At 45.1% G+C, this 27,252-nt stretch overlaps 1 protein-coding gene across 9 annotated transcripts in view; it reads right to left on the reverse strand.

The window, feature by feature from the left end:
- The window catches only part of FBXO34 (F-box protein 34), a 67,317-nt gene that overhangs the window by 22,718 nt on the left and 17,347 nt on the right, over positions 1-27,252 (reverse strand). For 2 of the 9 annotated variants that reach the window (XM_077819585.1, XM_077819584.1), the window contains exon 2: positions 20,796-20,872. The gene's annotated coding sequence lies outside the window, so the exon portion shown is untranslated. Of the gene's footprint in view, positions 1-17,812; positions 18,020-19,252; positions 19,372-19,613; positions 19,946-20,795; positions 20,873-27,252 lie in introns of all 9 variants that reach the window. The other 7 variants (XM_077819581.1, XM_077819577.1, XM_077819578.1 and 4 more) reach the window with 7 other exon arrangements.

Below are 27,252 nucleotides of genomic sequence, written 5' to 3' on the forward strand. Positions count from 1 at the left end.
ACCGGGGAAGTCCCGGATGACTGGAAAAAGGCTAATGTAGTGCCAATCTTTAAAAAAGGAAAGGAGGATGATCCTGGGAACTATAGGCCAGTCAGCCTCACCTCAGTCCCTGGAAAAATCATGGAGCAGGTCCTCAAAGAATCAATCCTGAAGCACTTGCATGAGAGGAAAGTGATCAGGAACAGCCAGCATGTATTCACCAAGGGAAGGTCATGCCTGACTAATCTAATCGCCTTTTATGATGAGATTACTGGTTCTGTGGATGAAGGGAAAGCAGTGGATGTATTGTTTCTTGACTTTAGCAAAGCTTTTGACACGGTCTCCCACAGTATTCTTGTCAGCAAGTTAAGGAAGTATGGGCTGGATGAATGCACTATAAGGTGGGTAGAAAGCTGGCTAGATTGTCAGGCTCAACGGGTAGTGATCAATGGCTCCATGTCTAGTTGGCAGCAGGTATCAAGTGGAGTGCCCCAAGGGTCGGTCCTGGGGCCGGTTTTGTTCAATATCTTCATAAATGATCTGGAGGATGGTGTGGATTGCACTCTCAGCAAATTTGCGGATGATACTAAACTGGGAGGAGTGGTAGATACGCTGGAGGGGAGGGATAGTATACAGAAGGACCTAGACAAATTGGAGGATTGAGCCAAAAGAAATCTGATGAGGTTCAATAAGGATAAGTGCAGCGTCCTGCACTTAGGATGGAAGAATCCAATGCACCGCTACAGACTAGGGACCGAATAGCTAGGCAGCAGTTCTGCGGAAAAGGACCTAGGGGTAACAGTGGACGAGAAGCTAGATATGAGTCAACAGTGTGCCCTTGTTGCCAAGAAGGCCAATGGCATTTTGGGATGTATAAGTAGGGGCATAGCGAGCAGATAGAGGGACGTGATCGTTCCCCTCTATTCGACATTGGTGAGGCCTCATCTGGAGTACTGTGTCCAGTTTTGGGCCCCACACTACAAGAAGGATGTGGAAAAATTGGAGATAGTCCAGCGAAGGGCAACAAAAATGATTAGGGGTCTAGAACACATGACTTATGAGGAGAGGCTGAGGGAGCTGGGATTGTTTAGCCTGCAAAAGAGAAGAATGAGGGGGGATTTGATAGCTGCTTTCAACTACCTGAAAGGGGGTTCCAAAGAGGATGGCTCTAGACTGTTCTCAATGGTAGCAGATGACAGAACGAGGAGTAATGGTCTCAAGTTGCAGTGGGGGAGGTTTAGATTGGATATTAGGAAAAACTTTTTCACTAAGAGGGTGGTGAAACACTGGAATGCGTTACCTAGGGAGGTGGTAGAATCTCCTTCCTTAGAGGTTTTTAAGGTCAGGCTTGACAAAGCCCTGGCTGGGATGATTTAACTGGGAATTGGTCCTGCTTCGAGCAGGGGGTTGGACTAGATGACCTTCAGGGGTCCCTTCCAACCCTGATATTCTATGATTCTATGCTGGAAGTGACAGCAAGCTTCAATTGCAGGACAAAGCCTACAGGCTCTCAATCCTGACAGTCTGTATGTGGAGGGGGGAAAATTAAGGCACTGTTGGGACCACTCTGGATCTCCAACCTAACGGACCCCAGATTTAGTGGCAGGGTTGTTGGGGTTGGTTTTTAATAAAAACAAAAATCAAAAAAATCCCCACACACAAAAACAAAATTAAACAGCTTTTGAAAAAATCATGGAGCAGGTCCTCAAGGAATCAATTTTAAAGCACTTAGAGAAGAGGAAAGTGATCAGGAACAGTCAGCATGGATACACCAAGGGCAAGTCATGCCTGACTAATCTAATTGCCTTCTATGAAGTGATAATTGGTTCTGTGGATGAAGGGAAAGCAGTGGACGTGTTGTTCCTTGACTTTAGCAAAGCTTTTGACACTGTCTCCCACAGTATTCTTGCCAGCAAGTTAAAGAAGTATGGGCTGGATGAATGGACTATAAGATGGATAGAAAGCTGGCTAGATTGTCGGGCTCAATGGGTAGTGATCAATGGCTCCATGTCTAGTTGGCAGCCGGTATCAAGTGGAGTGCCCCGAGGGTCGGTCGTGGGGCCAGTTTTTTTCAATATCTTCATAAATGATCTGGAGGATGGTATGGATTGCACCCTCAGCAAGTTTGCAGATGACATTAAACTAGGAGGAGAGGTAGATACGCTGGAGGGTAGGGATAGGATACAGACAAATTGGAGGATTGGGCCAAAAGAAATCTGATGAGGTTCAACAAGGACAAGTGCAAAGTCCTGCACTTAGGCCGGAAGAATTCAATGCACTGCTACAGACTTGGGACCGAATGGCCAGGCAGCAGTTCTGCAGAAAAGGACCTAGGGGTTACAGTGGACGAGAAGCTGGATATGAGTCAACAGTGTGCCCTTGTTGCCAAGAAGACCAATGGCATTTTGGGATGTATAAGTAGGGGCATTGCCAGCAGATTGAGGGATGTGATTGTTCCCCTCTATTCGACATTGGTGAGGCCTCATCTGTAGTATTGTGTCCAGTTTTGGGCCCCACACTACAAGAAGGATGCGGAAAAATTGGAAAGAGTCCAGCGGAGGGCAACAAAAATTATTAGGGGACTGGAACACATGACTCATGAGGAGAGGCTGAGGGAACTGGGGATGTTTAGTCTACGGAAGAGAAGAATGAGGGGGGATTTGATAGCTGCTTTCAACTACCTGAAAGGGGGTTCCAAAGAGGATGGCTCTAGACTGTTCTCAGTGGTAGCAGATGACAGAACAAGGAGTAATGGTCTCAAGTTGCAGTGGGAGAGATTTAGGTTGGATATTAGGAAAAACTTTTTCACTAGGAGGGTGGTGAAACACTGGAATGCGTTACCTAGGGAGGTGGTGGAATCTCCTTCCTTAGAAGATTTTAAGGTCAGGCTTGACAAAGCCCTGGCTGGGATGATTTAATTGGGGATCGGACTAGATGACCTCCTGAGGTCCCTTCCAACCCTGATATTCCATGATTCTCCTCAGAACAGCAACGTTAATTCTAAACAGCTTTTCCTATAGATTAATGATGTGATTGATTACAATGGTCAATCATTTCATAACCATGCACTGCAGGCTTTCAGTGACAGCCCTTGCTTTAAGAAGCATTTACGGCTCAAGAGACCAATTTGGCTCATCCTGGTAAATTCTGTAGAGGTGTCTGTGACCCAAGGTACCAGCCCACACTGAAATGCCATGGGCAGGGCAGGCTGCAAAAAGGAGAGTCAATTCCCCCAAAACTGGTGGTTAATATGGTAGTCAGATTCACCAACCAGTCAAACTGTGCTCCTGATCCCCCACACTACTTACCAAGAAGCTGGAAAAAAAAAAAATCACGCTGCCCCCTTTATTGCATTCCAGTCTCTGGCTCTCAATCAGCAAATAGGTCCAGTAAAGTGACAACTTATTTCAAACTCTATTCACTATACAAAATGTTCTTCTGATCCCCAAAGGGCCAGCCACATTACCAGATCAATTTGGATCTTACCCAAAATATTACGCTGCCAGCCAATCCTTTAATATCTAAAACCGAAAGTTTATTAGAAAAGAAAAAAAAGAAAAGAAAAGAACAAGAAGAGAGATGTCAAATGATCAAAGCAATCAGATACATATATGTTACTTCACAGTCCACATATCCGATGAGTTTGCTGGCTTGTAAAGTCCCTCTGGAACACATCCAAAGTTTGGATGGGTCTCTCAGTCCTTTATTCAAAGCTTCAGTTTGTAGAGAAGTTACTCCAGGGGTGAGAAGAACGACTGAAGACCAATGGAGAAGATGCAGCTGCCTTTTTATATCCCTTGCCATGTAGCTTGTACATCCTCTGTCTCAAACACAGGTTCATAGCACATGAGCATAGAAAAGCACTTAGAGTCCCTTGTCCACATGTCCTGCTGACTCATAAGCATAGCCCCTAGTGTCTCTCCATAGGTTCATTGTACAGCTGATTGCCCTTGATGGGCCATCAAACAGGCTAGAATAGTGCTGATGCCAATCTGTTTGGGGGTTTCACCAAGAAACACAGAATAGGTCTGAGATGCAGATATATCACATATTTATAACTCATGATACAAAGATCATACATACATATAAATAAGCTTATCGTATTTAGAAAATAATAACTTTTCCACTGATACCTTATACGGCATATCTTGTAAGATTCATAATATTGGTATCAGTAAGATTATAAATAGTCACCCATATTTCATGCAGCGTCACATGTCCGTTCTCTGAATATCTTTAAAAACAGGTTTCCTTTGCCTGTGGCAATTTCTGTTAGCCAGTTTTCAACTGCTTTGGTGAACGCTTATCCAGGTGCATAACAAAACTTGTTAATCTACAATTGTATCTTCAGCTCCATTGCCTCTATGCACGCCAGTACAGTGTTGGCCATTTTATCTTGCCACTATACAAAATAGGTGACCAAAACATGACTCGTGCAAGTTGAAACTGACATCACACTGATAAAAAGTCCATCTCAGCACCATGGTAGATAGTGGACAGTAACAGTTAACTGTTCAAAGACATACACCAAGGGCTAGATTCACAAAAGATCTTGGGTGCCTAACTGCCACTTTAGGCGCCTCAATTCCAGAATCAGGCCCCTTGGCCGCCAAAGCCTGCAGGTGCCAAACTCTTGCTGTAAAAGCTCACTAGGTGCTTAAGTTTTTGCCTCTGGGTAGGGCCGGCTCCGGGCACCAGCGTTCCAAGGGGGTGCGTGGGGCGGCAGGTAGAAAGGGGTGGCAGTTCCTCCAGCTGTGGCAATCCAGCGGCAGCTTCTCCCTTTTGCCAGCCACAGCAGCAAATTGGCAGCAGCTTCTCCCTTTTGCGGTCCACGGCAGCAGTTTTTTTTCCCCACTGCTTGGGGCAGCAAAACCTGTAGAGCCGGCCCTGCCTCTGGGCATGCAGCCCCATTCCCAGCATCTGGACGCCAGAGTCAGGCACAAACCGGGGGAAGACAGGTGTACCTCTGGCTAACTCACCAGCGAGGCCTGAGCCTGTGAGTATGCTCCGAGCTCACCTACCGGATTGAGCCCCTGTAGACAAACTTACCCAAAACGGCTAGGGTGGGGACGAGGGGGAGTAGGACCTCTCTCATAACTTTTAGCCCAGTGGTTAGGGTACTCACCTGGGATGTGGGAATCTGTCCCCACCAGGTTTGCCAAAATTACGAATCTGTCTGTGGGAGGGAAGGCCCTGGCTGCCAACAAATCCAAATATACCCCAGTGAATTATAGTCTCTGTACAGGAGCTAACATGGATTTTTTTTTTTTTACATTTAGCTGAAGACCTAAATTCCTGGAAGAGGGAAAGAGCTGTCTGGGTAGAAATTAGTGCCATTTTGTAAGATTGGCCCCTGAATAGCCTGCCGTTGAGATATGGGAAGACTAAAATTGCTTCTCAGCAAAGGTAACCCACTATTACCAGGGCCATCCCTGAGGAGTGCGGGGCCCCAGACCCCGCCACCACTCCACCCCTTCCCCCAAGGCCCTGCCCCACCTCTTTCTGGCTTCCACCCCCTCCCCCGAGTACCAGGAGCCGGTGAGGTGGGGACAGGTCGCTTGCAGCTGCCGGCTCCAGGCCCCCCGCTAGCCCTGAAGGTTGCCCTGGACCCCGCGTGACCAAAGCACAGGGCCCCCCAAAGCGTGGGGCCTGGGGCGGTTGCCCCGGTCCATCCTATGGACAGGATGGCTCTATTACCATGAGAACTTTTAAGAATACCCCTGGGACCAAAGAGAAGCTGAAGGGAAGTACTCTATATTGAAAATGATCCTGGCCCACAGAGAAATGTAGGTATTCCCTGTGTGTGGGATGTATTGCTACTCTCTGTCCTTCTTTGGCACAATACTTTGAGTAAAACCTTTTCCCCCTGTGAGGGAATGGGACTGGTTCTACCACTCCTAAACAAAGGAGAGAGCGTACTTCTTGGCTCAGTATAGTTTTGTGAAAGGGGTCCCTGACTATGAATGGGGAGGGGGATGGGAGGGAGGGACATAAAGTGCATGGCGTAGCCCAATGTTATAATCTCTATAACCCACTTGTCTGTTGTAATATGCTGCCAGGCCTGCTGGAAATGGGAAAGGTAGTCTCCAAAAGTGGGATGGTGGGTGAAAGGTTGCAGCTTGCAAACTAGATGTGAGGGGACAATTGAATTCTTGACCAACCACCAAAATTATTGTTTCGATGATTATTAAGTACTTGCTGAAAGAGGGCGAGAAGCTCTTTTCCTCTGGAATTTTTGTCTCTTTCTAGCGGATTCAGTGATTCTGTGAAATCCAGATAACTGAGCCAGGTGCAACCTCTGGACAGTTTGAGACCTACTAAATCTCTTCTTGCTCACAGGAGTGTACATACCCAGAGAACTCAACATGGCCCTGGAATCCTTCAGTGTGTGCAGGGACCCATCCGTGGTCCCTGAGAAGGGCTTCAGACCATCGAATATGAGGTACTCAACAGTATTCTGAACCCCTCTCAGGAACCCTGACAGCTGAAGCCATGACACCCTGCGCATAACGACTGCTGTGAAGATGGATCTAGCGGCAGTGTATGTGACATATATAATGACGTTTGTGTGACACACTGTACCTCAAAATAGCACCCTGTAACCCCTATATTCATCATTCATATACGATAGTGATATTTCATACAAAGCATGCCATGTAAGAGGACATATGAAAGGTCATGATCTGCAGAAACCCACTGTTCTGTTCAAATACGTATATCATTAGTGCATATGAAGTTATGAGATTTTGCTGTATGGTTGCTACTGAAATAGGTTATAAGTTTGAGAGCCTTTACTGCTAAGTGATGACCCATTCCCAGGAGGGTGTTAAATGACCATTAATCAACAGGGGAGTTGTAATCAAAGGGTTTGCAATTCAATGACAATTGCACAAGCACCACACAAAGGCGACTGCTCAACTCTATGACTCAAGTTGCACAAGATCACATCAGGGGAATTGCTCAACCCGGAGACTCAGCAAAGCCCACAAGGATACGTCTGAGCAAGTGTCTTCCAGGCACATGGACTAAGGACATAAAATAGGGGAGAGTGGCATAATGCTTTTGCCTTTCTCCTCCCCCACCTACACTGGAGCATCAAGAACATGGGAAAGACAAAGACTTCAACTGAGGAGACTGGTCCCAGGCTCAAGAGAGAGAAGGCTGTGTAAAAATTGTAACATCCAGTGGTATGAGAAAATTGCTTGATCTAAATACTGCCGATTGTAATAAGATTTAGACTGTGTGCTTATCCTTTTTCTTTTTCTTTTTTTTTTTCGGGGGGGGGAGGGGACGGGACGACTCTCTCTTGTGATATGTCGACTACTTAAAAATCACTTAAAATATATCTTTCTGTAGTTAATTAACCTGTTTTATATTTTACCTCATTTTACCTGTATTTTGCTTGAAGTGTTTGGGAAGTTTCAGCTCAGATTGCAAAGGCTAGCGCATGTCTTCTCCACATTGAGGACTGTGTAATGAACTGACACTAGCAATCTCGGCTGCAAGCGAGACAAGGAGTCAGACCTCTGCGACCAACGGGCAGCTACAGATTTCATTTAGGCCACTGATATGGATAGGGTCTTGGTGGCCAGTTTGCTTCAGGCCAGGGCCCCCGGTCCCAATCGCAAGACAAGCACCAATCCTGGTTCCCATTACATTTCACAAATAGTCCTTGCTCAAGCAGTGGAGAGCAGGAGGAGTAAGATCCCAACTCAGATGCCAAGCAGCCCCACTGCTTTCCCCCAAAACCTGGGACAAGCCCTGAGGCTGCGAGCAGCCAGTCCGACATGCCCATAGCCCAGAATGAGGAAGGGGCTGGTGCTGAAGGTGGAAATGGTACTGCTGATGTTTCCACTGCCAAGAGCAGTGTAAACCCTGAAGTCAGCATTGATACTGAAGTAACATTGCTGAGGTGAAGAGTGGTGACTGCTCCATGGTAACATTGGCAGCACCAGCCACAGGAGTACTGAAGAGGTTCTTTGTGCCAAGGAGGTCCCTTGTGCCAAGTCCAGTACCAGCCCATTTCCCCTGACCATGGAAGGGAAACATCAGGGTGTGGGGCCAACAGATCCACAGGGTTGAGCAGCCCACCCAGCCAATAGGATTATAAAGGATGCAGCCCTGACAAAGTCCTGGACCGAGAGAGGGGTCAGGACAGAGGAAGTCCACTGCTTCCTGACATGCCGCCAGCACAGCAGCAGCTGGCGTCAGCATCACCCTTGTCAGTATCAGACTCGACGGACATCCTGGGGCCAAAACTGGAGTCAACCGTATGGGGTCTCTGATCTCCCTGCACAGTGCTGGGAGCAGGTCTTGTCAATCGCTGTCATCCCAAGCACCAGCGTTCACCGCATACCGATCCATGCTCCTTCTGGAGGAAGGAGATGAGTCCCCACAGGAGCTGGAGCGACTTCAGTCAGTATTTTGCGATCTTTTCCTCGACAGGGAAAGATTCCATCTCTTTGGAGAGGTGCCAGCTCCAGGACACAAAGCAACAGCACACTCAGACCACGAGGGCAACCTCCGATCTGACAAGGGCCTCAGTGCCAAAAAAAGCCACGTGGCCTGTTCGAGCCAGTGCTACTTAAGACAAAGATCCCTCACCACTTGAGTCTCTTTCACGAACGATCTGCAAGATGAACACCACTTCTTGACATGGGCTTTGCCTAGGCACAACAAGCACCATGTGTGAGGATTATTGTTAAGATCTCCCACACAACGACGGACAATGTTTAAACCCTGGTGAGGGCATCACCAGGTAACACAAACTACAACCAACTAATAACAGGTCTAACACTGTACTAGAACTACGTACAACCAGAAAAAAAGTCACTGAATAGCAGATTGTGAGGTTGAAAACAACACAGAGCTTGGTGTCCAGCCACCAGCAGCAAGAAAGAACTGGGGGGTTGGGGGGGGTCAGCGCAGTGACGCTTCAGACAGGCAGGGGAGGGGCTACAGCCACGAGGTGTGAGCACCACCCCTCTAAGGGCACTTCTAGACAAATTCTCCAGCCCCAGTGTGCTGGGCGTGCACACACCTAAGTGGAATACACAGCTGCATCTACTCAGAGAACCACCTGCAGAGCCTGGCATACCCAGCCAGGGCAAATAAGCTTCCCAGAAAAAAAAAGGGAGAGGAAAAAATCCAAACCTCTCACTGCTATCTAACTAAATCCAATACTGACAACAACATGCCAACGAGAAACAATAAACTAAATACAGAACAACTGCAAAACATGCCGAGACATGCAGAAGGCAGACTCACTAGAGCTCCACCTCGGGCAAAGGTGTTAGCGAAGGAACTGAGGGTGGTTCGCCCGCACAGCCCTATATATCCTCAGTGTGTGGCATGGGGCTAGATGAAGCACATGCATAGACCCAACGGACATTGCTAAAGATCTCCAATCAAAGGAAACAGAGCACTCTTAGGGACGCTACTTGAAGAAGAACATATCCTTCTGACACCTTTGCTGTTGTACACAGACTATGAGTGGAATCTTATGTATCTCCCCAGTAGGTTATGTCATGAGTTGTCCCATCTCACATTGCTGTGAAGAAGCGTCCAATCAGCAAATGGGGGGCCAGGGGAGGGGAAACCCAACCCTGTTTAACACCATTTGTTATGCCAAAAGGATAATACATCTTTTCATCCACACAGACTCATTCAACCATCCCAACAAGGAGATGTCAGATTGTGTTGCCCATCACAGCCAAACATCCAAATTTTCCCAGGGGCCTCCTGTAAGTCTCGGATACATCAACGTGGATACCAGATTACAAAATACCAACAACTATGCAATAGTCAGACAAAACTTTTACAGTACTTGTGCAAACAGTTACATTACTACTTTAGTTTAAATTGCATAGTCTTTCTATTATAATCTCCCTCCCCATTTTCACATGTTAACAGCTTTCTCAAACAAGGTTGTGCTGGAATTTGCCATTCTTAGAGTCTGTTCTGGGAAGATCTGAATGAAAGTTTGAAAGGATTTAAGTTATGAAAGATAATGCTCCCACCCAATGCTTTAATGGAAATCTTATTTTTTTTATTTTGCCAAGGTATCTCAAAACAGCTGACCTCTGAAACTTCAAACTTGGTACATAAGCAGTTCTCCACCTGCTTATACTTTGCTAGGTTTGAAAGAAAATTTGTCTTAAGTTACGGATATTTTCAAATTCAAGACCATGTTCCATAATATAAAACTATCAGTTTGTATTGCAGTGTGCATCTTGTTGGAGTTGGTTAATTCATTTTAAAAACTAAGAAGTTCTTAGAGTAGCTTAATGTAATTTATTTGGCTTTTAAAGCTTTGGCCAAGTAACAACCAGCCTGCTAGCTTTGCAAGCAGAGTAGCTCCAGAGCAAGGACTTTGAAAAGTTCTGCAAGACAAAGCTTCAGATTAAATTTCCTTCTTTCAACTAGTATTTAATTTTAAAAAACGGAAATTAAATGCAAAAAAGTTAGTGCATTGCTATGGTCACAGTTTAAAAAATACTGCACCAGAAAAGCCAACGCAGCCACTATATTCCAGCACAATATTTTCACTCCTGTTTAAAATCGTTCATTGTGTAGTGTGATACTTTGTTTTTATATGTTGTTAAATATATGCTATAAAGGTTAGAAGGTACCCACTACAATAACATTGCTGTGGAAGCCTTGGCTTATGTGTTTCCCAACTGTCCAATTTTAATGAAGTCTGGAGTACTGTGTTACTTTTTGAACATGGAATACACACACACACACACACACATATATATATGAATATATGTATGCATGCAAGTGATACTGCAGAAATAGATGACAGACAGGTTTTCCAGTAGAAAAAAAATTTAGAATTAACGAAAGAATGGAAGAGTTTAAAAACAAAGAAAGGGTTAGAAACCAGGAAATGCAGAATTATTGTATTTCACAATGAAGGTATCCAAGCAACCCTAACTCTTTCCCCGCCACACACACACTCCTCCTTGATTAACTCAGCCCTTGATTAGTCAGTCATCAAGGTACGGAAATACTTGCACCTGACGCTTGTGTAAGAATACAGCCATGACTGCCATGCACTTGGTAAACACACATTGACAGGCAGAACAGAAGGACTGTGAACTGATAATGATTGTGGTTTACCATGAAGCTGGGGTACCTTCTGTGGGAGGCGTTACTGAAATATGAAAGTAAGCGTCTTTCAAGTTGAGGGCGGCATACCAGTCCCCTGGATCCAAGGAAGGGATAAGGAGGCCAAAGAGACCATGCGGAACTTCAGTTTCTTCATTAACTTGTTGAGGTCTTGCAGGTCTAGGATACGCCTGAGGCCTCCTTTGGCTTTTGGTATTACAAATACCAGGAATAGAACCCCTTGCCTTTCAGCTCCTGAGGAACCTCTTCCACTGCCCCCCAGCGAAAGGAGCGAGTGCACCTCCTGCGTGAGGAATTGTTCATGAGAAGGGTCCCTAAAGAGGGACGGGGAAGACGGGTGGAAGGGAGAGAGGGAAGAGAATTGGAGTGAGTATCCCCTTTCTACCATGCAGAGTACCCAGCGATCCAATTAATTCGGGCCCACAAAGGGTAGAAATGGGACAGTCATCACGAGAAGTAAGGAGCAATGGATCCAGAGTCTGGACTGGTGTGTCGCTTCCTGGGTGCGCCTTCAAAAGAGTGAGACCTCTTCCTGTTGTTCCTATTCTGCCTCCGAGAAAAGTCCTGCATGTTTTGAGGGTGGTAAAAATGACGCAGAGGTTGTAGCTTAAAATGCCTACATTGTGTGGCCGAAGTGTACAAGCCAAGAGACTTGACGCTGGCCCTCGAGTCCTTGAGGCTATGAAGCCGTGAGTCCATCTTTTCTGAAAAGAGGATCGAGCCCTCAAAGAGGTGGTCCTGGATAGGGATGTAAAACGTTAACCGATAAGATAAGGTATTCCGGTTAACGTTTAAACTCTGTTACGGGACTCTGCTGCCAGCCCTGCGCTCAGGGCTGCTCATGGGGCCAGCAGCAAGCGGAGTCCCTGGGGCTGGCAGCTGGGATCCCGGGGGTGCAGGCCAGCAGTGGAGCCTAACGGTTAAACGTTTAACTGGTACAATTTTAATAGTTTAAATGTTTGCTTTTTTTAAAACACTATTTACCTCCCTAGTCCTGGATAGTTTGTTGGACCTCATCTGGGAGCCCTGAGACTTGGAGCCAGGAGCTCCCCCTCATGGCTACTCCAGAGGCCATGGTGCGGGTGGCCAAATCAGCCACATCAGGGGCTGCCTGCAGCAAAGCCCAGGCAATAAGCTTACCCTCCTCTACCAAGGAGGGCTCTGCCCTGGAGTCCTGTGGCAACAGCTCCGTAAATTTTGCTATCGCTCCACTGGAGTTGTAGCTCTACCCACTGAAGACAGCCTGGTGATTAGAAAGTCAGAGCTGGAGCCCCCTGGTGGAATAAATGTTCCTCCCAAAGAGGTCCAGCTTTTTCGCCTCCCAGTTTTTCAGGGAGGATCCCTGGTAACCTTTGCGCTCCTGCTCATTAGCCGCCCCCATCATAGGGAGTCTGGCGAGGGATGAGTGTATAGGTGCCGTTGGTGGTAAGGGGGCGGGGGGTCTCCCACAGGGCCTTGGCGTGTCCTGTATTGTTTTAATGAGTGGCAAGGCAATACGGGAGGAAACAGAAGGGGTGAGAATGTCCACCATGGGGTCTGATGTTTCAACGACTTGCTCGGCCTGGATCCCCAGGTTCTGCACCACACTCCACAACAGCTGCTGGAGAACCCTGCTGTCCTGCAGGACAGGGACCATTGACATTCCCGCCACCACCTCATCAGGCAAGGACAAGGCCCTAGCTGTTCCCTGCCCTCAGCACTGGGGGGATCTCGCAGCACCCAGTCTTCCAGTGCAGTTGGTACTGGCATAGCAAACATTTGGTCCTGTTCCATGTGAGGTACTGAAGGCACATATAATACTGAGGCCACAGACACCAACCTGGAGTAGGATCTCTGACTCTGGTCCTGACCCTGGTGGAACGCCCAGGGAGTCCAGAAAGGCCACTAGGCAGGAGCCTGCCACTGACCAGGTCAGGGCCCCGGAAGAAGCTACTGATGTCCACATCTGTCCGTCCTGGATCATCTGCTTCTCCTGGATCTACAGGATTCTGCTTCCAACTCCAAGGTCTCGCTATAGGAGAACCAACTGTGCACTGATGCCCAAGAGCGGAGACTGAAACTCGGGGACCGATGTGGCTCCCCTATCCGCCCACTGGTGGATAGTACTGGAGACCGGTGCCGAGGAGATGACGACTGGCACGGTACCATCGCCAGCTTGCCTCTGGACAGCACTGAGGGTTTCACGGGTGCCACTGACACTGAGCTTGGTGTCCTGTCTCGGAGAGGTGCCGTGAAGGCAATGAGGTCCTTGGCAGCCTCGAACGTCTTCGGCATGGAAGGCAACTGCAGATCACGGGCCTTCCCCGGACTATGCAGGGGCAGGAGTCAACATAACCCTAGGAGAGCAGCCTCCATCAGAAGGATCTTGAGGCGCTGATCCCTCTCCTTCTGAGTCCTCGGACAAAACTCCCTGCAGATTTTGCAGCATTCATTCTGGTGGCTTTCCCCCAAACACTTCAAGCAGAAAGTGTGGGGATCACTTCTTGGCATAGACTTGCCACACGCTGCACAGGGCATGCCCCGGTACTGGGAGAAAAGGAGGGGAGATACCCCGAAATGAAACTTGTTTCAACTATACTAGACTAACTACTACTATAACCTATTTACAGGAAAAAAGTTCAAGACTGCTAGAGAAGGTACTCTTGCAAAGCAAGAGATAACAAGGGTTCCTGCTAATCATCAAAAGAAAGAAGGAACTAAGGTGGCGGCAGGCCAACAGGGCCATATATTCAGTGCCATGGAGGCACAATTCCAGGGGGCGCCTGGACCGACCCGACAGGTGCTGCTAGGGGAAAAACCTTCCGGCTGCCATGCACACGGCATGCGCACACCTAACTGGAACTGACATGAGCAATCACTCAAACTAGAATGCCCCAGACTCTCAGTCATACGGTGCTGGTGCAGTTTTACATTCAGAGCACACGTACAAGAATTTAACGGATTCCCAATCAGACAGATTTCACACTGAAGGCAGTCAAAACCCACTTGTTAAGGGTTCAAAACTCCACCGTGCCGGGGGGGGGACTCAGTACCTCACAGGATCAGGCTCTGTGATTTCCATGTGGCACCACATTCTCTAAGTACCATTAGACACAGACCGAGGATGCCTGAATACAAACTTCACAGGATCAGCTTATGAAGTCAGAGCACATGCATGAAAAAGGGAACAGGTTAGTGAGGTGTCAAAGCAGAAAACACGGGCTTGATTCTTCCAGTAGGGTTATCACACGGATGGGATCCCCAACTGCACTAAGCACAACTTGACAACCCCACCAGTGCAAAGCTACTTGAACCACAACCACCCAAGACAGAGGGGCTGCCATATAGACAAGGACTAGGCAGCGTAACATGCATTCAAAAGCACGGATATGTGCCCACAAGCTTAAATTCATCTTAAAGATGTTGCATGTTGGATAAAAACAGAGGCATGTGATAACCTCCGTTAAAAGTCATACCTTACTCAACTACCAGTCAGAGTCTCTATAAACCTTTCAATGGAGAAAACATGATAGATGTCCTTTGCAAACAAGTTCAACTGTGTATAAGCCTTTCTGAGGAGCAAGTCAACAGCATAACAGCAGCAAAGACCAAAGTTCACTACTGTATCTTCTGACATTACTGGTTCAGATTTTACAACTGCCCTTTGCAACAGTCAATTTCAAGACCTATAAACTTCATGGCTCTTAAAAAAAAGAAAACAGGAGCCACAAAACCTAGAGCTAGGAACCACAAGATCATGACTAGCAACTACTTAGATGATTAAACTTTTAACTGTTCCAAGCACTAGCAACTACCATACAAACAGCATGAATTGCAATTTCATTAATTATTTGGAAAAAAAAAAAAAAGGCTGAAAAAATAATATCCAAATTTCAACAAAAGATGTTTTCTAGTTTGCACTGGAATTCTGATCATAGATGAATTAAGAGGAATCTCACTCAGTGTCCCTCCCTTCATACTTTAAAAAAAAAAATTTGCAGCATATATCAGAAACCCTGCACTGGACTATTTGTTAATCCCACTCAGCCCCACAATACCCACTCTCACCTGCTCCTGCATTGTTGCATTTTTATCCTGCTCCCACCTGCAAAAACCTGAGATCCCACAAATCCTGCAAGAGAGATACCCCCATCTTACTAAAAAAAAAAAAAAAAAAGTTTGTTAATTTTTTACACACACACACAATTCCGACACAATTTTTACTACTAAAACAATTTAACAAATCTTGCTTAAACCATGTAAAAAAACCAAAACTTGAACTCCTGTTAGACAGCAAATCTGCTTCTATCCCTCGCCTAAATTTAACTATTAAAACCTTTATTTAAAAAAAGAAAAACTTGCTTTACGTCGCTGAAATTCTATTTATGACAAACTGACGAGAGATTTAGTGTTTTTCCACAAATTATCGCAGTTTGGTTTTTTTACCCACCCAATCCCACCCGCATCAAAGAACATTTTACCCACTCCCACTATTATGGCAGTGGGTCCTGCAGGACCCATGGGATCCCAGTCCCACTGCAGGACTTTAGCGTACTATAAAAGTCTACCCATTTGCTGTGGGCTCTGTTGATGCAAACTACTAATTTAAAGAGACACACGCTTTTCTAAAAAGTGTATCTGCCTGAAAATGTTGTCCCTACTGTTATTCCAAGTAACCTCTAGAAGGACTAATTGAAAGATTAAATAAAAAGATATCAAATGTAAGCAAACTGAGAAAATAGAACTCTGTGTATAGTCAATTTCCCTGTAGGGTCAGTCAATATCTTCTATGTAGGAGAAACCCACAGAACAGAGGAGATCAAAAGAATTTTTAAGAGGAGGAAAAGTGAATGAACACACAAACAAACTCGTAAGGGGATTCAGAAGCAGATAAAGTACCTGAAACTACTTCTAACAGGCTTGTTTAAATGGACCTGATTTAAGTTGATAGGGGCAATGGGATCACCATGAAATTATTCAACACACTTTTAGGGCTCTCTGTACATAATGCTCTGTAAGAGATTTACTGCATGATGTAATAACATAACACTAGAGACAGAATAAAAATGCAACTTCAGAGTGCTTGCTTCTAGCGTTGGGATTTAGGCAACAAATCACAACTAAATCCCTCTTCTGAAAGCCAAATGAATTTTACTAGCATGAAAGAACATTGCTAGAGCAATAATCAAGTTGTATCAACTTAATCTCTCAACATTTAACATGTCTCATTAGTGTTCTACAAGCTTGCAGGAAAAAATTTCAAACCTCTCCCGCAAGAAAAAAAACAGGGGTTTTTTAAGTCTTTTTAATTTTTCAATTTGAGCTATTCCTCCACTGTTTCATAGCTCTGATAATTGTACCACTGACTAACCTCCAAATAACTCTTTTTATCATCACTACTATAAACAGCCCCTCCTCACTCACAGTGATAGGAATCTGGAAACTCACTGTAGCTGCATCCCACCCTACAGGCTCTCAAAACACTACAGAGAAATGAAACTACTTGCTGGAGCAAGAGGAATCCCTGTGCTGAAACACTGCTCATGCAATTCCTGGGGAAGTATAACCACATCCTAAGTAGACAGGCCAATGCATAATGGCAGTAACGAATTACTTGGTTTTAAAGGTAGGGAAAGGGGGAAATATTTTAAAGCCACACTGTTGGGTCAGGGTAGGCTCAAAATTTAGGATATGTAAAAAACAACTTTTGGTCAAGTGAAAAAAATGTATTTTCAAAATTTCTTTGCATACACTGTACTTTTAGAGCATTATTATTCACCAGAAGTCTACACCACCCTACGGTTGCAGCATTCAGCCACAGTATGAGAACAAAGAAGTGAAATTGACTGCTCCAAGTGACAGGATGAAAAAAGTAAACAAATGGCAAAAGTGAACTGGCTTTACAAAAAGCTTTCAGTTTTAATAATTTCAGGTGCAGCTACCAGATACCAAAGAAAATACTGTATAGCACAGAGACAGGAGAAGAATTCCCCAAAGTTTACTTCATATGTTCATTAAGGATTACTAGATTGCTAAGAACAACTACACACAAGTCTTTTTTTTAAAACACGAGTTTCAACAATTTGAAAATCTGGGGCTTTTATTCCTGGAGATGTAGATCAGTAATCTATTGTTACACATTGTAAATCTGTCTCACTCCCATCTGATGAGGTCTTTATTGGATGAACACCCGGTGAACCATCCCTCTTCACTTCTGCCTTTTTCACCCCTTTTCTTTTCCCACTGTCAGGTCTTTCCTTCTTTTTAGGAAGAGGCAACCCCTGCTCTTTGCATTAATTGTATAATTTTACACAGACCTCAAAAATAAGAGACAAATAAATATTTCCAACCTATTTTACATGGTTCTTCATACAAACAATCCAAGAGACATTTCTTAAGCACTTACAGAACATGCATTTTTGCCAAAGTACAAGTCATCACATAATACACCTTCCATTAGAAAAATATCCACAGGCCAAACCAACTACTCACTCCTCCAAACACTCAAGGGACCAGATAGCAGCTTTCCAGGATCCCTTCACTTAAAAGCTGGGTGTCGCTACATTTGTCTGGTGCATACAGCTCCTTCAACAGGCTCCACTGCAAGATTGGACTTCTGTACATATTGAGTTTCCCCACCTCCCCAAACTTTTTTTTAAACACTTTTCTGGGTTCCTCAAATTTTCCCCCTTAAAGGGTCATATCACAATGACCTTCTCACCTGGATGAAGGCTGACAGGACTCTTCATAGCCCACGAATGTTACTCTTGGATTGGTCATTGCAGAGCAATGTGAAGCCCCAGGTCTCGTGGTACTTCCTGTCCCCTGAAGCTGGAGATGAGGTCCTCAGTCCAAGCCTCCCGATTGAGCCGATAATTCTCCTTGCTTATTACTATTCTATGGCTTCCTGCTCTTGGAGGAGATTGTGCTGCAATAAGAAGTCTCTGCTCATTTTTCTAAACTCAAAGTGATCAGCTTGAAATTTTTTTGCCCTGTCAAATACTGTACAATGAAACATTTAAAAACAACTGGTACTTTCCAAAGGTTGCCTACAGTAGTTCTAATGTAACTATATTAAGCAGAAACTATTCACAGAGTTCCTGCAAAAGGACTTCAGCACTAGGGAACACTGGTGGGCTGCACAAGTGCTTAAAGTGTGACCCAGTCATTTTATGGAGCTCTTCAATGTGAACAACTCTCAGTCACCTGTATCAGATCCTGTAGCAGTGTGACACACTGGGCCATCCATTCAGTCGCTCAGAATGGAATGACACTACTCAAAACTATATTAGCCACACACGAAAGCACTATTTTTTTTTCAGGGAGGTGCGCAGGCTGCTAACTGCAAGTGCAAATGCTTTACTTAAATCAGCAAGTCCATTTGGTAAAAACCTGTCCAAGGCATGCAAGTAAAAGCACAACACTTCATTGTGCAATCAAGAGCTTTTAGGTCTCCCATCCTCAGATGTGAGGAGCCGAACAGTCCACATTCAGGAGATAGTGACTTAGAGCAGTGGTTCTCGGCCAGGGGTATACATATCCCTGGGGGTATGCAGAGTTCTTCCAGCAGGTACATCAACCCATCTAGATATTTGTCTAGTTTAGAACAAGCTACATAAAAAGCACTAGCAACATCAGTAAAACTAAAATTTTATACAATGACTTGTTTCTCCTGTTCTATATACTATGCACTGAAATGTAAGTACAATATTTATATTCTAATTGATTTACTTTATAATTATATGGTAAAAATGAGAAAGTATGCCATTTTGTTGTACTAGTGTGTGGGACCCTTTTGTATTTTTATGGCTGATTTTGTAAGCAAGTAGTTTTTAAGTGAGGTAAAACTTGGGGGTATGCAAGAGAAATCAGACTCCTGAAAGGGGTACAGTCATCTGGAAAGGTTAAGAGCCACTGACTTAGAAGCACAGCAATGAACTATGCAAACACTTTAGTCCACCATTACTCTATTAATGAAACTAAACCCTAGATCACTGTTATTAAGAGCTCACACAAAAGACAAGAGCATTACGAGTCTGCTGTACATAATGGGTGGGAAAAACACCATTATCTGTCTTGCCCCAGCACTGCACCCTTTTATTTGTAGTTATTACTGCAAGCTTCTTTTTTTTTTAGACAATGGATGTGCTATTGTAGGTACCTTTATGCCGTGCCAAAGCACATATACACAGCAATTCAGAACAATCAGCCTTGCTTTCATGGGAGCAAAGGTTGCAGCCAAATGAAATGGGTGGAGACCACATTAAACAATCTTGGAATCTGCGAATAGGATATAGGAAAATGTGACCATAATGCAGATGCAGCGTTCCCTTTCACTTTCAAACGTTATGGGTGAAATAAAAGCTTCAGGAAACAAATTTAATTATTTGAATATATTAACTAAGCAGAATTTTTCTCACTATGTTCACGAGATACAAAGAGTCTTAAAATGGTGCACTAAAAGGTCTTAAACTGAAAGGTAAGTTTCTCAGCCGAGAAGGAACACTCAGATTAAAAGATACAGGATACCTGTGAAATGTCAGCATATCGATTCTAAGAACGTCCATCCATCCATGCAGAACATTCCCGTCTCTAAGATGTGACCAGATTCATATTTGCCTTTTAAAAAGGGGGATTTTCAAACTGAAACACCTTCCTTCCCCTTGCTTGCTTTTCAGGTGTCTGTTAGTCAGCTTTCTCCTTCACAAATCAGGTTCTGCCTCTGCATGATCATGCATTGAAGTCATGTCCTTGAGTCTGTGACATCAGTCTGTTGCCATGGTAATGATGAGGGCTGTCCAAAATTCAGCATTATGGCATCACTGCAGGATCAAGCAGCAGAGAAAGCTAGCATCTGAAAGTTAACAAGTGTGGCAGGAACAATTATTAAAAGGCCTTTCATTTAAATTTTAGCAATATGTTAGCCCAAGAGATAGCTGCATTCTGAAAAGTATCTTTTAAAAGCCTTCTGTTACACAGATGTCCAGGAGTTCATAGAATCATAGACTTTAAGGTCAGAAGGGACCATTATGATCGTCTAGCCTGACCTGCTGCACAACGCAGGCCACGGAATCTCACCCACCAACGCCTATAACAAACCCCTAACTTATGTCTGAGCTACTGAAGTCCTCAAATCATGGTTTAAAGACTTCACAGTGCAGAGAATCCTCCAGCAAGTGACCCGTGCCCCACACTGCAGAGGAAGGCAAAAAACCCTGACCTGGGAACACCATCAAGGCTGACAGCAAGTACCACCCCAAAATGTGGTCTTACTAAGACAACTATAGGGGACGCAGTGCGCCCATACAAACAGAAGGGAGAACGTGTCTGCTAGGGCAGCCAGAGTGATGAGTGACAGCTTGGAACAGCAGATATATCTTTGGGTAGATGACACTACATGGGTCACTCATGTTCCCACAGAAACCGAGACCTATCCTGCAGCTGTAATTTATCTACAAGGGATGGCTCCTGCTGGCCTGTTATTGTGGAATGACACTTTTTTTGGCCTCAGAGTTCCAGGCGGTCATGAGATAAGGTCATTGTTATGGAAAAGGTGATGCTCCACATGGCAGGCCCTCCAAAAATCACAAGAGGCCTTGAGTTGGATGCCAAGAGTTTGCACTGAGGAGAGGAAATCAGAGAGCAATGATCTGTGCACCAGTAAACAATTCCCATAATAAATTGTGCAACAATTAAAAAAGTACCTTAGCGTTGTCACTCCGTGTAGGCTTAGACATTACAGTTCTCTAGGGTTTCTTGCACACTCCCGGGAATGACATTTCTGAAGAGCAAAAGAAAGAGGGAGGTTAGAAACACAAAAAATTAATATGTAACAAACACGCTCTTTAAACTAAAAAGAGCCACCAGAAACATCAACAAATGCACAGCAGAGAACACACTGACCAGGAAACAGATCTGGAGGGTTCCACTGTGAAGGGACCATATGAATCATAGGACCAGAAGGGACCTCGAGAGGTCATCTAGTCCAGTCCCTTGCACTCATGGCAGGACTAAGTATTATCTAAACCATCCCTGACAGGTGTTTGTCCAACCTGCTCTTAAAAATCCCCAATGATGGAGATTCCACAACCTCCCTAGGTAATTTATTCCAATGCTTAACCACCCTGATAGTTAGGACGATTTTCCTAACATCCAACCTAAACTGCCCTTACTGCAATTTAAGCCCATTGCTTCTTGTCCTATAAGAACAACAATTTTTCTCCCTCCTCCTTGTAACAGTTTTCAAGTACATAAAAGGTTATGTCCCCTCTCAGTCATTTCTTTTCCAGACTAAACAAACCCATTTTTTCCAATCTTCCCTCATAGGTCATGTTTTCTAGACCTTTAATCATTTTTTCTGGACTTTCTCCAATTTGTCCACATCTTTCCTGAAATGTGGCTCCCAGAATTGGAGACACTATTCCAGTTGAGGCCTAATCAGCGCGGAATAGAGCGGAAGAATTACTTCTTGTGTCCTGCTTACAACACTCCTGCTAATACATCCCAGAATGATCACTTCTTTTGCGATAGCGTTACATTGTTGACTCATATTTAGCTTGTGGTCCACTATGACCCTCAGGCCCCTTTCAGCAGTACTCCTTCCTAGGCAGCCATTTCCCACTTTGTATGTGTACCACTGATTGTTCTTTCTTAAGTGGAGTACTTTGCATTTGTCCTTATTGAATTTCATCCTATTTACTTCAGACCATTTCTCCAGTTTGTCCAGATCATTTTGAATTTTAATCCTATCATCCAAAGCACTTGCAACCCTTCCCAGCTTGGTATTGTCCATACATGAATGACAGTCAAGGTCAGCTCAAAGGAGAGGAAAGAGTTGTGACTTTACTGAAATGTGATCTAAACCCACCAGCAAGACATTGTAGCAACTGTCTAGCCTTAGGCTAGAGGTAGAACCATACCCTATCTGACGGAAAATGGCTATATTACCTTTGTCATAAGTTTAACACTTTTCAAAGACACCCACAAAGGCACAACAGGAGGGATTCTCTCCTCTGCTACAATCCACATTCACTGCTCCGTAAGGGCTTCACAGCCAGTCAGAGGAGAATTTCCCCAGCACAGATGGTGTGCTGGACTTGTGCATGCCCCTTGCAAGTACCAGCATAGGGGGTGGGGCACAGCTATCAACACGCTGCTACAAGCCACTCTGGACATCACAGACAGTTCCCTAAATTACACCACAAACAGTTTTGATCACTAGGATTCTAGGCTGATTGGAAGTGCAAAGGGGGCTTAAAAGCCACCTCTGCTTTTCCCTCCCTCTGGCTGCACCTCTGCATGCTGCAGCTCCAGAAAGAGTGACACAACGTCTTGCTCCCTTAAAAGACCAAGGACTGCTACAATTGCTCACGGACAAACGTATGCGTTCACTGAGGGCTGCCAAACACCTGGCTCAAGAGTGCCAAGTTACCACCGTGAAAGGGTGGCTACCCTGCGACCAGGGAAAGTTCCATTGGTCAGCCATGAACTTGGGGAACAGTGTCATCATTGCTTCCAAAACAAGTGCTGCCCCTCCAGGGAAAGTGCAAGAGGTGTGGGCATCTAGGGGCATCCATCCGTCAGTCTGTGGACGGGATAAATGTCTCCGTGGTAGACTGCAGAGCATCCATTTTTAAAGATGCCCATCCTTTTCCTTGCCTGTTCCTCTGTTTGCACCAAACACGTGCCCTTCTTGGGGCCAGGCACTGGCTTCCAAACACCTCTCTACCACAATCAGACTCTTCATCCTCACAGCAAAGGCCCTGCACAGTGCTGCTCCTGCCTTATAGTATCTATGGTCACCTAGCCTCAAAACCCTGCTTACCTCTTACACTTTAGAAGTTTCAGCTCACTTTTCGGCTCCCCTGCCTTCTGCCACACCCATCACCTACTGCCCCTAGCCCTTGAACATCCTTACGTCCTGGGAGCCCCTCAGCGCCAACTGGCAGAGGGCACACTATACCATCACTCACATCAGGCCTGACACATTCATTGCCCACAAACCACCGTTGTCATAATCTGTATCTAAAAAAAGTTGTGCGAAGTATCATAAGCAAACTGCTAACATGCTGGTCCTGAAATTCACTGTGTGATATATGTACAGCAACATACAATTGCATGCTGGAAATATGTTCTTAAAATGCATTTGGCAGGCAGTGCATAAAGTCCAGCCTGCCCCCGACAAAAGGAATGTGTATTTACCTGTCTGAGCAGCTTGATCACAGAGGCCAAGGAAAAGTACACTAAGCTACCAGATGAACAAAGCCATGGAGCTAGCAAGCAGGGGAGATGACCTCTTAACAATCACATCGGGGGATGGAGTCTGCACCCCGAGGAAGCCTTCCAGGCTCTTGAAACAGAGACAGTGAACTTTGAGGTAACAGAACGAGGGCAGAGACTTTTGAGTTACCCATCACCTAAGGGCCAAAGGGGAGCAGCAGCCTTTAGTTCATAAAAAGTGGATCCTGTTGACCTGGGAAGCAACAGTAGCTGGAAACTGATTATAGGTGAGAAACCTGCTCAGACAAATATTGTAACTTGCTGAAATTAAGTTTTAGTCACTAGAAAGCATGTTTTGTCTCGTTTTACTTGTAGCATATCTGTCCCTTTAGCACTTAGATCTCTATTCTTCCTTAATAAACTTACTCTTCTTTTATTACACAGCACTGAGAAGCTATTGTATTAAACTGGAGAGTGAGTCCTCAACTAACCTAACAGGCTGATGAGCACACAGTCTCTTTGGAGGCAGAGAATGTAACTTCTGAGTGAGAGGGACTGGACACTGCAAAGACACATCTCTGGGGAACTTGGGAATTGGGCTTTCCTGGTTAGCACCTGCAAGTCAAGGTTTGGCCTGACAGAGTCCTGAAGAGTTTGCTGGCAAGGCAGATAGGCTGGTGTGGCAGGGAGCTGACACCCAGCTTAGCAGCAGCAAAGCTCTCACTTGCTGAGGCTGAGAGGGGTGACAGTTGCTCACAGTTCTAGGTGCCACAAGAGAAGCATCACAATCCTCCCTGACTCACTCTCAACACTTCCTCTTCCAACACTGACCTTCTTTGCTATAATCCTGGACCCACCCCCAGTTTTTAAAAGAGGAACCAACAAGCAGCATCTCACGATCTCAGCTCACCCTCTGCTAACCCCTCCACCCACTTCTTGTTTATCAGCATCCTCCCACACTGGGTTATCAAATTTAAAACAAACCACAGGGCGGGGACCCATAGTTTATTGCCACACACACTTACGTTGCGGTAATAAATAAATTCCACAGCCTGTTCAAGCCTAAAGAATCTGAGCTTGGTTCAGCTCTGGTTTACACCAGCTTCTGAATAACTGAACGGTTCAAGTGCCACTATTAACTAATTCACTGCCAATCACTTTAGTGGAAACACCTAGTTTGAGTGATTATCTAGCATCACTGATGTAGTGGCAAATATTAGGACAGCGAATTGTTGCCGAGGAGCGCTTAGGAAGAAAACAAAAGTCAAATCTCTCCACCTCTAAATGTAACATCACCTCCACCCATACCCAGAAGGATGAGAGAAAGAAGAAATGCATCCTCTCCAGCACAAAGCCTCAATTGTCTCCCAATTTCCAAACCCAAACACACATTCCTGCTGCCAAGAAAACCAACTGTCCAAGGCTTCAGCCTTTTCCCGGCCCTTCTGACAGCTGTTACAACAGCAGTCACCTGGTTTTCAGTACAGGAATCTGTAGCACAGTGAGAGCTGAAACTCTGAGGCAGCATTAAGTAAACCGAATTTAATATCAAAATGAATCCAAGGCCCTGCTGCATAACTGGAGCCTCTCCTGCATAATGCAGGCTGAATGAGCCCTACACAGGGCCTTGTTTATAACTAATAATTGAGATGGTTGGGGGAGCGGGGGAAGAGGGTGGGGAGAGAGAAGGAAAAGTGATTTTTTTTTTAAACATACCCCACGCACGATAAGATACATAGAGAATTGCATCCAGGCCCCACAAGGAGAAAGTCATTTCATGTCTACATGGCACTACACCTGAAATGTGCGTCTTGGGTTCTTGGCCCTCCAGGCCAGCATTGTAAGTTTTGCCCCCTGAGAATAAGAGGGACAGGATGCTTTGTGGAAGACACACTGAAGGCAAGGACTGAAACAGGGCACTGGACCTTGGGGCACATGAGCTTGTCGTAATGCATCCATTAGGGCCCTTGGCCTTTTACACTGGAAGCTGCAGTTGCAGGTCCCGTATTTGCTCCTAGCATATGCTCTGCAGAAAGTCTCATATAGGGCTTGCTGCCTCTTACACAGAGGGGCAGGCAAAGAAGATCCAAAGGGCATTCTATGCAGGGAATAAGAACTGGCGGGGGAGATGTGAAGCCCTGGAGACAAAAGCCAGAAAAGACCCTGAAGAGTGGTGAAACTGTTTCAGGTTGTGCAGTTTTGGTCCGAAGCCCCAAGAAAAGAAATGGAGCTGTGCCACTGGTTGAAGCGTGATTTCACCATCCCTGGCCAGCAGATCACCTATCAGCTTACGCGGGCATAAAAGGACAAATTCAAAATAGTAGATACAAATACCATGATGGGAACACACACACTACTTGGTAAAAATGGGTTAGCCCCTGCAAGTATCTAATATGACCAAGGAAAGGTGATATAATCATTCCTCAACCACCTGTTACCTGGCTGATGGAACAGAACCAGGTTTTATGGCATCTTTGGCACCATGTAGAGGAAAGGCCATCACTACCAGACAAGAGCCGTATAACATTTCTCACCCTGCAAGATACCAAGCTGACCCTCTAGACTACAGCATTTGGAGAATTGCACTTTCACTGCTCAAGGCTCCTTCCTAGTCCACTGCACTAAAGACATCCTAACCTCTTTGAAAATCAGTACCTAAACATGACCACAAAGTTTGTGTTCACTTGCATACTGATTTTCAGGGGGTAGGGTTTTTTCAGTGCAAAAGACGCTCCACAGTTCATAAGAGAAAGGCTCTCAATTAACTCGGCTGCATAATGAGACTAAGCATAGGCCCCAATAACATGGTTTTTAAAGATCCCAAGGCAATTTTTGCAACTGTGTGCATTAGCCCCAACACACTGTGTCTTTAAGTCAGTTTGTAAAGTGCTTTCAGATCCTTCTAGATGAAAGCCATCATACAAATGCTAGTCCTAACTTGGTGGAGCATTTTGGTTTTGAAATTCCCATACTCCAACGAGAAACTGCAGAACTTTGGAATTAATTTGCAAACTGGACACCATCAAATTAGGCCTAAATAAAGACTGGGAGTGGATAGGTCACTACAAAAAGTAATTTTCCCTCTGCTGATACTCTCACCTTCTTGTTAACTGTTGGAAATGGGCCACCTTGATTGCATTGGCTTCGTTAACACTACAGAAGTAATTTTCCCTCCCTCGGTATTCACCTCTTCTTGTCAACTGCTGAGAATAGGCCAATTCTACCTTGATTGAATTGGCTCGTTAGTATTGACCCCCCCTCTTGGTAAGGCAACTCCCATCTTTTCATGTTGCTATCATATATATTCTGCTTACTGTATTTTTCACTCCATGCATCTGATGAAGTGGGTTTTAGCCCACGAAAGCTTAGGCCCAAATAAATCTGTTAGTCTCTAAGGTGCCACATGGACTCCTCATTGGTTTTGCTGATACAGACTAACACGGCTAGCACTCTGAAACCTGGTATTGTATCATCTGCAATTACTGAAGAAGTTTGACGCTGTAGTTGAACCTACACAGAATTCTAGTGCCAGCACAGTGAGACTGTGGCTATGTCTACACTACAGACCTTACAGCGGCACAGCTGAACCGCTGCAGCTGCACCATTGTAAGGAGACACCTCTCCCGTCAGCATAATTAAACCACCCCAACAAATGGTGGTAGCATGGCTGGAGAGCATCTCCCGCCAACATCGCGCTGTCCACACCATCGCTTTTGTTGGTGAAACTTATGTCGTTCAGGGTTGTGGTTTTTTCACACCCCTGACCAACGGAAGTGCCAGCGTAGACATAGTCTGAAGATCTGCAATGACACTAAATCACCGTAACAAATGTTACCAGCATAGCCATTTGCGTCAGACACATCCCTCATTTTCTTTCACTTCGAGAGTAAACTCAAACTTTAAAATAAAGATGCCTGATGGCAGGATATTACTGTGCTCCTA

The sequence above is a fragment of the Eretmochelys imbricata genome, chromosome 6, assembly GCF_965152235.1.
Source record: "Eretmochelys imbricata isolate rEreImb1 chromosome 6, rEreImb1.hap1, whole genome shotgun sequence".
Lineage (NCBI taxonomy): Eukaryota > Metazoa > Chordata > Testudines > Cheloniidae > Eretmochelys > Eretmochelys imbricata.